Here is a 12,515-nt window from a genome sequence, read left to right on the forward strand (position 1 = left end):
TCTAATTTCATTCTATTGGCATCTGAGAAGATGCTTGATATGACTTCAATCTTCTTGAACTAGAGACTTTTTTTTTTTTTTGTCCTAACATGTGGTCTGTCTTTGAGAATGTTCTGTGTGCACTTGAGAGGGATGTATATTCTGTAGCTTTGGGTAAAATGTTCTATAAATTTCAGTTATATCCATCTGAAGCAGTGTGTCACTTACTGTCACTCTTTCCTTGTTAATATTTGTCTGGGAGATCTATCCAGTGAAGTCAGTGGAGTGTTAAATTTCCCTACTATGACTATGTTGTTATCAACGTCTCCAATTAAAGTCGTCCAGAGGCTTTTTTAAAAAAATATATTTAGGTGCTCCAATATTGGGTGCATATATATTTTCCATGGTTATACCCTCTTATTGGATTGATCCCTTTAGTATTATGTAGTGACCTTTGTGGTCTCTTGTGATGGCCTTCATTTTGAAGTCTATTTAGTCAGATATGAGTATTGCCAAACCAGCTTTTTTTTTTTTCGATTCCATTTGCATAGACTATTTTTTCCCATTCATTCACTGTCACCCTATGTGATTTTTTTGCTCTGAGGTGAGTCTCTTATAGTCAGCATATAATTGGGTCATATTTTTGTATCTATTCAGCTACCATATGTCTCTTGATTGGAACATTTAATGCAGTTACATTTAAGGTTATCCTATCTAATAAAAGAGTAATATGTAAGTTAACCATCACTCTGCTACACTCACAAGCCATGCCCACCAGCCAATCATGAGCAAGTATGCAAATTAACCCAACCAAGATGGCTGCAAACAGGAGGCTTGGTTTTCCCTGGCGATGGAGGAAGCCAAGCATTCCGCACACCCTGGCTGGCCAAGGCCTTCACTCAAGGCTACAAAGTTTCAATTATAGAAGATACATAAATCCCAACAAAAATGGCTGTGGCCATGGAGCAAGCAGGAGTCTTGGCTCTGTTCAAGGCTACAAAGTTTCAATTATAGAAGATAAATAAATTCCAGATACCAGGTCCTCTGCTTGGGTCACCGGGGGGCATGGCCGGTCTGCAAACCACCACAGGCCCCTCGCCCAGGCCGCCCCACGCCCCAAGGAAACCCCAACCCTGATCCAGGACACCCTTCAGGGCAAACCAGCTGGCCCCCACCTGTGCACCAGACCTCTATCCTATCTAATAAAAGAGTAATATGCAAATTGACCATCACTCCAACACACAAGATGGCTGCCCCCATGTGGTCGAAGATGGCTCCCTCCGTGTGGACACAAGATTGCCGCTACAAGATGGCCAGCAGGGGAGGGCAGTTGGGAGGGACCAGGCCTGCAAGGGAGGCAGTTAGGGGTGATCAAGCCTGCAGGGGAGGGCAGTTAGGGGTGACCAGGCCAGTAGAGGAGGGAAGTTGGGGGCGACTGGGCCTGCAGGGAAGGGCAGTTGGGGGGGGACCCAGGCCTGCAGGGGAGAGCAGTTGGGGGGGACCAGGCCTGCAGGGGAAGGCAGTTAGGGGTGACCATGCCTGCAGGGGAGGACAGTTAGGGGCAAACAGGCTGGCAGGGGAATGGTTAGGGGGTCATCAGGCTGGCAGGCAGAAGCGGTTAGAGGCAATCAGGAATGCAGGCAGACGATCCCTACTGGGATCGGGCCTACACGGGCAGTCAAACATCCCTCAAGGGGTCCCAGATTGGAGAGGGTGCAAGCTGGGCTGAGGGACACACCCCCTCCTCCGTGCACGAATTTCGTGCACTGAGCCTCTAGTTATTAATAGGTACTTATTTATTGCCACTTTAATTCTGTATGCCTGTTTCTTTATTTCTTCTCATTTTAGCAGTCCCTTTAGCATTTCTTTGCAGTGCTGGTTTGGTGGTGACAAACTCCTTTTATCTTTTTGGCTGGGAAACTCTTTATTTAACCATCGAATTTTGAATGATAACTTTGCTGAATATAGTACTGTTGGTTTCATATCCTTGCTTTTCATTGCCTTGTATACTTTATGGCATTCCCTTCAAGCCTATAGAATTTCTGATGAAAAATCAGCTGACAGCCTATGGGAGCTCCATTGAAGGTAACTAATTGCTTTATTCTTGCTTCCTTTAAGATTTTCTCCTTGACTTTAATTTTTGGCATTTTAATTATGATGTGTCTGAGTGTGGGCCTTGCATGGGAGTCTGTGCCTCCTGGACTTCTTTGACTTTTCCCTTTACCCAGTTAGTGAAGTTTTCTGCCATCATTTCTTCAAACACATTATATATATATATATATATATATATATATATATATATATATATATATAAATATTGTTCACTTTCTTCTCCTTCTGGGACACCTATTATATGAATAGTGTTACATTTCATGTTGTCCCACAGTCCCCCTTGAACTGACCTCCTGTTTTTTAATTGTTTTTTTTTTTTTCATTTTGGTTCTCTGATTGAGTGATTTTTTTACCCTGTCTTCTATTTCACTGATCTGATCCTCAGCTTCCCATAATTTGCTGTGCATTCATTCCCCTGTGTTCTTTATTAGTGCTATATCATTCTTTATAGTTACTATATCTTTTCTAATGCTTGCCATCATTGTTCTGAACTCTACAGCTCATAAATTTCTTTTCTCCATTTCATTTACCTCTTCTTCTGGAGAATTATCTTGTTCTTTCATTTGGGAACTGTTGTTTCTGTCTTCATTTTGGCTGCCTGTTGTGTTTGTGACTATATATTAGGTAGATTCACTACCCCATTCAATCTCTAGTGTAGGACAGTGTCAAAAGCTATTTCAGACTACTCATATCAGGCAAAGACTCAAGGCCTTCAAGAGACCCACTTCTGTCCTCAGACTGATTGTATTCAGTTGTGAGCAGCCTCAAGCTCTCACCCACAGCTGGGGGTGAAAGGTTTTTCAACAGACTGGGGTGATTGCTTCTGTATGGAGGCTATTGTTCTCAGTCTCTTAATGGGCCTGAGAAACTCCACAGTGTGGAGGAAGGGGCTTTCGAATAGAGTGAGGCAACTGCCTTCCCCTCAGGCAAACTCTGCTTGGATAGCAAAGGTCTACCTGGGAAAGATGTCCTTAGGAATGTGATGGGATGACTCCACACAGGAAACCAATGTGTCTGCCTTCTGAGCTCTAACCCCAGAGCCCCCAACCCTATCTTCTGCTCACACAGCTCCAATCCACTCTGCCCCTCCTCTGCTGAAGCCCAAGTTGAGTGGCTGCACACGAAATTTTGTGTGTTGTCCCTTTAAGAGGGTGCCTGCATTTCTTGCTGTCTCTACTTGGCAGAGATGTTATCTGGTCACCTTTCTCGGTTCTGGTGCTCTCACCTGGGGGTCCATCTTGGGGTTTAGACACCAGAATTCTCAGTGGCAACCTGCCAGAGCTGAGATATCTCTCCGGATCTTCAGTTGCTGTCTGAGAGCACAGCCAGTCCCTTCACACCTCTGCCCTTTCTACCAGTTTCAGTGTGGTCTACACTTTCTGTCTTTGGTTATCAGAGTTCTCTCAGCTAGTCTTCAGTTGATTATTCAAGATGGAGTTTTATTTTGCATTTGAGTTGTAATTCCAGTTTGGTCCTGGGAGCATTGCTGTCTGTGTAGAATGCGCTTACTCCACCGCCATTTTCTGTAATTATATAACAAAAGCCTAATATGCTAAGTGTCCGGTCGTCCATTCAACCAACCAAAATGTAATATGCTAAGGATATGTTAAGGCCACTCAACTGCTCACTATGACATGCAATGACCACCAGGGGGCAGACACTCCGACCTGTAGGTTAGCTTGCTGCTGGGGTCCAACCAATTGGGACTGAGCGAGACAGGCCGGACTTGCCTTGGAGCCCTCCCACAGTCCCTCCCCAGCTGGCCAACCTCCTGTGTCCCTCTCCAGTCTGGATTGTGCACTGGTGGGGTCCCTCAACCTGGCCTGCACCCTCTCGCAATCTGGGACCCCTCAGGGCATGTTAGAGAGCTGGTTTTGGCCTGATCCCACAGGCCAGGTGGAGGGACCCCTACTCGTGCACAAATCTGTGCACCTGGCCTCTAGTGTTTTAATATAATGCTGCTTAAGACATTGATTACCGTGTAATAGCCTATGTTTTACACAGGGCAAAAATCCAGTTTTCAGTTAAGTACATTATTAGAATGTCATCTCAAGAAGTAAAGAACAAATTAGTTATTTGGTAGAAAAAGTACCACAAAATACTTTTCACATGATTTAGAGTGTATTATCTCAGTTAAGTTACTGATTAAATACATTTACCTAAGGTCACTATATTTATAGTTTTACAAACTTACATCTCTGCTGATATCAAATTCACAATTGACAGTTCAATGAACTGATTAGGTTTGGGATGTAGTATTGGTTCTGGTGTTTTTAGGAGAATGACTTCCTTCTGATTAAGTATGGAAGCCATGTATACTGAGTAGTTAAAGTTTATTAGAGCATATGACATTTTTAAAATGCACTCATTTTTATGTGTGACTTTTTCTCTCAGTCTTCTTCATGCCCTTTGTGAATGGACACTTGCAATTTATAAATATTTAATTTTTTTTCGACAATGTACTGCTAAATTAAGAAATTTCAAAAAGGGGAATCTGATTGACATTACATCAAAAATTTGATACATAAATATAAAAGTATAGAAAGCACTTAAAATACAGAATATCATGTTTTAGTGTAATAATGGCAGGTTTTCTCTTCCCATACGCGGACAATGTAGAATATTTTTTGGAATGTAATCAACCCAAATAGGCAAAGTGATCTCTAAAGTGTAAGTGACTTAGATATGACATTTTATTTTTATTTATTAAATTCAGAGAGGAAGGGAGAGAGAGAGAGGAATGTCGATTTGTAGTTCCACTTATTTATGCATTCATAGGTTGATCATTGTATGTGCTTTGACCAGGGATGGAACCTAAAAGGTTGGCTATGGGGACAATGGTCTAACCAACTGAGCTACTTAAGCCAGGGCTAATATGATATTTTATACAGCCACCTATTTCCACTCACAAAGGAATGGAATACAAAAAGAATATAACTATATCCTAAAGTTATGTGCAATTTAATAATATCTTGATGGAACACTAAGATTTTTCTTTTCCTTAGAAATTTATTTTAACATATTTCATGTTATTACATTAAATTTAAGCACTTATTTAGTTATTTTTGAATTGAGGCAGATAATGAATATTGTGACATATTTATTCTTTTAATTATTATTTTTTTCTTTTTTTTATAATTTTTTAAGTTGTTTGAAGTATTACCAATAGTAGTACATATGTCTCCTTTTTTTTTTTTTCCCCATTGACCTTCCCCCGGCCTCCCCTTCCCCCCAGTACATGCCTTTACCTGCCCCCCCCCCCAGTGTTTTTTATCCATTGGTTATGCTTATATGCATGCGTACAAGTCCTTCGGTTGATCTCTTACAGCCCCCCACCCCCAACCTCCTCTGCCCTGTAAGCTTTATTATGAAAACTTTTCTTAACTTTTCAATTAAATTAAACATTAAAATGGTTTATTCTTTTGTTGTTAATCCTCATCTGAGGATATTTTTTCCATTGATTTTTAGAGACAGTGGAAAGTAGTGAGAGAGGGGGAGAGAGAGAAAGAGTAAGAGAGAGAGAGAAACTTTGATATGAAAGACATTGATTGGTTGCCTCCTGCAGGGCTGGGGATTGAACCTTCAACCCTTCGGTGTATGGGCCAAAGCTCCAACCACTGAACACACCAGCCATGGCCAAATGGTTCATTCTTTTTTAAAAAAAATCACCTGGATTTAAAAATGCTTTTGAGTGAGCCGGTATATGTATGCATCAATTATGCATTCTGATCAACTTTTTTTTTTCAGTATGTGACTTCATTTGGGTAGCCTAGGAGATCAGTACATTTTATTCCTCACTTTGTCATAATTTCTGCATTCCATGGGAGGGTATTATTTTCTTACTTTTATTTAAATAAATGCATATCATGTATTCAAGATAATGTGAAAACCATTTCCATATATGTGTCATGATAAATCAGTAGTTCCCTTGTGAAGAATTTTTTTATTCACTCACTGTGAAAGGAACTTTTTTTTTTTAATATATTTTATTAATTTTATACAGAGAGGAAGGGAGAGGGACAGAGAGTTAGAAACATCGATGAGAGAGAAACATTGATCAGCTGCCTCCTGCACACCCCTCACTGGGGATGTGCCCTCAACCAAGGTACGTGCCCTTGACCGGAATCGAACCTGGGACCCTTCAGTCCTCAAGCCGACGCTCTATCCACTGAGCCAAACCGGTTTCGGCAACTCACTGTGAAAGGAACTTTAAAGGTGAAAATCATCAATGGAGTTTTATTTCATTTTAATCTCTGCTCTTTTTCATTGTGTTTTTGATGTGCAAATGAGAGAATTTGCCTTATGAAATATGTCCAAAGAAATTACTAAAACAAACAATCTGTTGCCAGATATATTCTTCACAGTACTTTTACAAAAATAATTTTATTTCAAACTTGCTTCTATAAAGAACTATGTACAATGTGTCTATAACCTAGAGTTATTTTTTTCATTGTGATTTTATTCCTTCTAAATCAAAGGGGCTTATAAGAAAACAATAAAAAGTTTAATGTTTGTTATGAAGTCTCTTTATGCCCCTCAAACCCTGACTGCTTTCTCTCCAGGGCTGTTTGAGGACACGTGAGGTAGTGCAGAGTGAAGGGGCAGGCACTTGACAGATGTAAACATATAGTTAACATTTCCCTTTGTTTTTTATTTAATCGTACTTTATGTAAAGGACTTTCATTCCATGTTCTTTGTGGGCAGAACTTCGGGATTTCTATTAAGTAGATATACTGACCTTAAGAGAATTCCAGGGCCACACCTTGATAAACATTTGGCCTTGCCTTGTGGTGGGTGGGATGGCACATCTGAACACAAGTCAGACTTTCCTCATTTGCTAAGTAAAATTATGGCTTGGTTTTGCCTTATTCTCCATGTTTTCTATTTTAAAGTTAGCTCAATTTAAAATTTATTGTTTACTCAATTTCAGTTAAAAGCCTAGGTGAGAACACACAACATTTTTGTTCATGTGTGTGTATGTATGTATGTATGTATGTATATCTAAAGGGAATAACCTCTATCCACTTTTCTCTGTCAAGGTAGGATCACTAATAAGTTAAGAACATTTACCAGATTATCTTAGTTTTTCATAGAATGTCTTTGTAGAATTAGTCTAATATTCCTTCTCTTTAATTTTTATATTGAGGGCTTATTTTTAAATAGATTGTTTTGCCCTAGCCAGTTCAGCACAGTTGATAGAGGGTTGCCCTGTGGAATGAAGGGTCCGGGTTCAATTTGGTCAAGGGCATGTACCTTGGTTGCAGCTCAATCACTGGCCCTGGTCATGGTGCATGTGGGAGGCAACCAATCGATGTGTCTCTCTCATATCCATGTTTCTCTGTCTCTCCCTCTGCCTTCCACTCTTCTCTTAAAAAAAAATGGAAAAAATATCCTGGTGAGGAGTGAGGATTAAAATAAAAATAAAATAGACATTTTTCTGATAGCTTTTTAAAATCTATCATTGAAGATATTATCCATTTTGTTATTAAAAGTTTTAAAACACAGATACTTATTCTTTCATTCAACTAATCTTTTAAAAGTTTTTTAAATTATTTGAGAGAGAGAGTGTAAGAGAGAGAAATAATGATTTTGCTGTTCCACTTGTTTATGCATTCATTGGTTGATTCTTATATGTTACCTGACCAGGGATTAAGCCTGTAACCTTGGCATATTGGGTTGGCATTTTAACCACCTGTGCTACCCAGCCAGGGCTCAACCAGTTTTTATTAACTACTAGTACCCACCATGCAATATCGTGCGCAGTAGGTCACCCGCTGCTCCCGCGGGAGCCAGGGGGAACCACAGTGCGCTGCCAGGAGCTGCTCTGCTTCCATGGGAGCTGTGCAGCTTCCACGGGAGGTGGAAGTGAGCTGCCAGCACCCACAGGATCTGGGAGGGAGCCACGCCAATTCCGCAGGAGCCGGGAGGGACCCATGCTGATTCCGAGGGAGGTGGGAGGGAGCCGCGCTGCTTCCGCAGGAACCTGGAGGAAACCATGCCAATTCTGTGGGCAGTGGGAGGGATCCATACTGCTTCTGCAGGAGATGGGCCCGCCATTTCTTCTCTGGGGCTGTGCTTGGCTGCGGAGGCTGTGGGCTGGTCCTCCTGTCCCTGTTCGTGTCCACTCCGGCTCCGGGGGGCCAGGCGGAACCGGGCACAGTGACGAAGCAAGCATTCCACCAAGCTGCTCATGCTGTCTGCTCTCAGAGGCCACCCCCTGGGACTGGGGGACTGCAGCGGGGCTGAGAGGACTGGGTGCTGCCATCCTGTGGCTATGGGTACCACCATCTTTGTGACAGAGTGACAGTTAATTTGCATATTACCCTCTTATTAGATAGTATTACTAGTATATGTGAAGCTAGTTCTTGGTATGAAATTTCAGGTGGGGGAGAGAAATTGTTCCTACTTTCTTTTATTTCACATAGTATGTCACCTTTTTACTTTTGCTACCATTAAACTCAGTACTGTGTTTAGAGCTCAATTGCAGCAACTATCCCTAACCTATGTTTCTAATAGAACTGTCCATCCCGGTCTCCACTACATGGCTCTTAATATTTATCTTTGTATACATGTATTTTAGAGTGAACTATCTAAAAAGAATTTAGAGTATGTAGAGTATGAATAAATTAAAGATTATTTCTACCCAAAGATATATTTTTGAACTGACTACCTTCCAAAATTTTCCTCTTTAATTATTACTCATGAAACCTCCTGGAGCAGACAGTCCTTTTAGAACTGTTCTATTTATTCTCTATATGTTCATTTTCAGTTTGTTCATTCATCATTCAATAAACATTTAGTGATTGTGCCAGATGGATGTTTAGATGCTGATCATGTAGAAACAGAAAGCCCACAAGGATCTTATTTGCTAATGGAGAGCTGTCTAAATATATAAAAACCCTGGGTCGTAACGACCAGTAACGACCAAAGGCTCGACCAACTACGGTAGAAGTCAGTCCTGCAGTGAGCGCTGGGTTGCCATGGCAACCTTCACATCTGCTGCCACATGCTGTGGGCTCCACTGGTTGCATCCCTCCAGCCCACAGGGGACTGGCGAGCTGCAGCAGGCAGCAAGCAGTGAGCAGCTTGCGCTGTGTCAAACCCTACCAGCGGCTCAGTGGAGCCCGAGTGAGGCAGAGGCAGGAGAAGTGCATCCCGCACCCCGCCAGGTTCTCAGACCCCCGTGCCAGCATCAAGGCCTTGGATGCCAGCACTTTGTTATCCGCCACAACTTCATGGCCCGGCCCTTCCCAGGCAGAAGTTTTGCACGCCTCACATATCTGGCCCAGGGCCAGTTCTCCGTCTACTCTTGCCACCTACTGCCCGCCCACCGCTCAGACACCTGAGCCAGGGACTTGATGTGGGGTGGGCCCAGATGCTCCTTCCCACCCCCAAGGGTCCGGCCTCAGTGGTGTCAGAACCCGCGACCTGCCCCTGGGAGTGTGGGTCTGGACTAGGGATCCACAGCCTTTCCTCTGCAACTTCCCACCCATCAGGGTGGAGGGGGCAGCCTCCCTGCTTTCCATGCCCTGTCCCAGCACAGAGGCTGGGGCACGTCTCCACCCCCAACACCCTCTGAAAACCTGGGAAGAAATGCCCGCCTGCACATCCAGGACCAGTGCCTCAGGCTCCCCACCCTCGCGAGCCTGCACCTGGCCTCACCAGTGGATGCTGCTGCCTTCAGCCATCAGCCCACCAGCACGAGAGGAGAGGAGGAGGGAAGATGTTGGGGCAACTCTGTCGGGTTCAGCTGGCCTACCTGAAAGCTTTCCCCATGTGCCTCCCTGCTTCGCCTCTGCCCAGGGGACCCCGCCCCTGGCACACGTTTGTCAGGGTTGCCACCATCTTGGGAAGGTCAATGCCTGGCTGACTGCCATGGCCTCAGGCAGTAGACTCATGGTCGCCATGACAAGAGGTCACGGAGGGTCAAGATACCCCCTCTGCTTGAAACAAGTGCTGTGGGAGCAAAGGGATCAAAAAAATGGTATGTCCCACAGCCATCTAACACCACACGTGGTGTGCGAATTAGTTATTGTTAGAACCGAATTTAGTACTGGTGTGCCCCATTTTAAGCAGACCCCCCAAATAGATTTACTATGTTGATAATTCACTTTACTACAGAAATAATGCACAGAGGTTCTTGAAATAAGCAAAATATCTTGCACCTCTTAGTATGAAACATTTAAACATTATTAAAAATAATCTCTATGAGTAAAGGGAGTTGATATTAGCAAAATCTAATATACCCAATTCAAAATGTCATTCAGAAATGCATCTACTATATAAAATCAAAGTATGGGATCTAGAGCTTGGAAAAAGCAACTTTACTCCGCTCTACCTGCTCATCCCCTCAGCCTTATCCTTTTCACAAAAGTCTCAATAAAGAGATGGAGCAGAAGGAAAAGTAATGCCTCATGGCACTGAAATTTATCAGTTTCTTCAACAAATATTTATAAAAGTTGTATAACTTTGTGCCTGTATTATACAGACACAACACAGCTCTGTCCCTATCTTCAAAGGGCTTAAAGTCTCTGTGAGTTCCCAGTAAGGTAAATCCGTAAAGAGCCAAAGAAGGAGCAGGTTCCAATACAATACTTATTATAAAAATTACTGAGTAAAAAACTGTCCTCACTCTCCCTCTAGAACAAGAATTAAAAGGAACAAAGAAATATAATGAATGAATCCGAACTCCTTTGGAGACCCCAACCCTCAGGGACTAACACAGGTTTTGTGAGCCCTAAAGTTTACTGAACCTGAAGGACTAATTTTAGGTGCGGGGAAGGGGGGGTGGTAATAAGGTTCAAAAATGACTTTATTGAGAGTAAGTAAATAAATTACAAATAACTGTAGGCTTGGGGAATCTGTCCCTTTCTCTTTTAAATCACTTCAGGCAAAATGCTGCTGGTTGCAACTTCCTTGCTCTCTCCCCAGAACAAATCCAGCCCTCACAAGGGCCCTTCTCTGAAGCTTCCTTAGCTTTACCATAAAAATAAAATAAAAATTAAAAAAATTTCAACAACACGCCGAAACCGGTTTGGCTCAGTGGATAGAGCGTTGGTCTGCGGACTGAGGGGTCCCGGGTTCTATTCCGGTCAAGGGCATGTACCTTGGTTGCAGGCACATCCCCAGTGGGAGGTGTGCAAGAGGCGGCTAATCGGTGTTTCTCTCTCATCGATGTTTCTAGCTCTCTATCCCTCTCCCTTCCTCTCTGTAAAATATCAATAAAATATATATTTTAAAAAAAAAATTTCAACAACACTCCTTTCTGGAAAAATTCATTCTTTTTAATTTTTTTAAATTTTATCAACATAGTAAATGCATAGTTCATAATGTGTTTTTTTTTTTCCTAATAGGTGTGTAGTGTAGTGGTATATCATTGTTGTTTTTATTCTGTTGTTGACACTATTATTGATGTCTCCCATTTCCCCCTCTTTACCCTCATCCACTCAGCACCCCCCCCCACCTCTGGCCATCAACACACTTTTATCTATGTTCATCCTCCTCCCCTCTGACCTCAGTCAGTCCCTCCCATCCTATGTAATAAAGAGGTAATATGCAAATTTACCATCACTCCAATGCACAAGATGGCCGCCCCCATATGGTCAAAGATGGACGACCTCATGTGGACATAAGATGGCTGCCACAAGATGGACAGCAGGGCAGGGCAGATAGAGATGACCGGGACATCAGGGGAGGGCAGTTGTGGGTGACCAGGCCGGCAGGGAAAGGTAGTTAGGGGTTATCAGGCTGGCAAGGGAGGGCAGTTAGGGGTGACTGGGCCAGCAGAGGCGGGCAGTTGGCGGCAACCAGGTCGTCAGGAAAGGACAGCTAGGGGTGACCAGGCCGACAGGGGAGGCAGTTAGGGGCAATTGGGCCAGCAGGGGAGCAGTTAGGCATTAATCAGGCTGGCAAGGGAGTGGCAGATAGGGGTGACTGGGACAGCAAGGGAGGGCAGTTGGGGGTGACCAGGTCGGCAGGGGAGGACAGCTAGGGATGACCAGGCCAAGAGGGGAGGGCAGTTAGGGGTAATCTGGTCGGCAGGGGAGCAGTTAGGCATTAATCAGGCTGGCAAGGAGTGGTTAGGGGGTGATCAGACTGGCAGGCAGAAGCAGTGAGGGGCAATCAGGCAGGCAGGAAAGCGAGTGGTTCAAAGCCAGCAGTCCTAGATTGTGAGAGGGAGGTCCGACGGCCCTTTTAGGGCATATCCTGATGGGCAGTCAGACATTCCTAGAGGGGACCCAGATTGGAGAGTGTGTATGCTGGGCTGAGGGACACACCTCTCCCCCCAATGCACAAATTTCGTACTCTGGGCCTCTAGTCTTATATAATAAAAGCCTAATATGTAAATTGACAAAATGGTGGAACAACCAGTTGCTGTGACTCACACTGATCTCCAGGGAGCAGACGCTCAATGAAGGAGCTGC

This window comes from Plecotus auritus (genome assembly GCF_963455305.1).
Source record: "Plecotus auritus genome assembly, chromosome: 1".
NCBI classification, from domain to species: Eukaryota; Metazoa; Chordata; class Mammalia; order Chiroptera; family Vespertilionidae; genus Plecotus; species Plecotus auritus.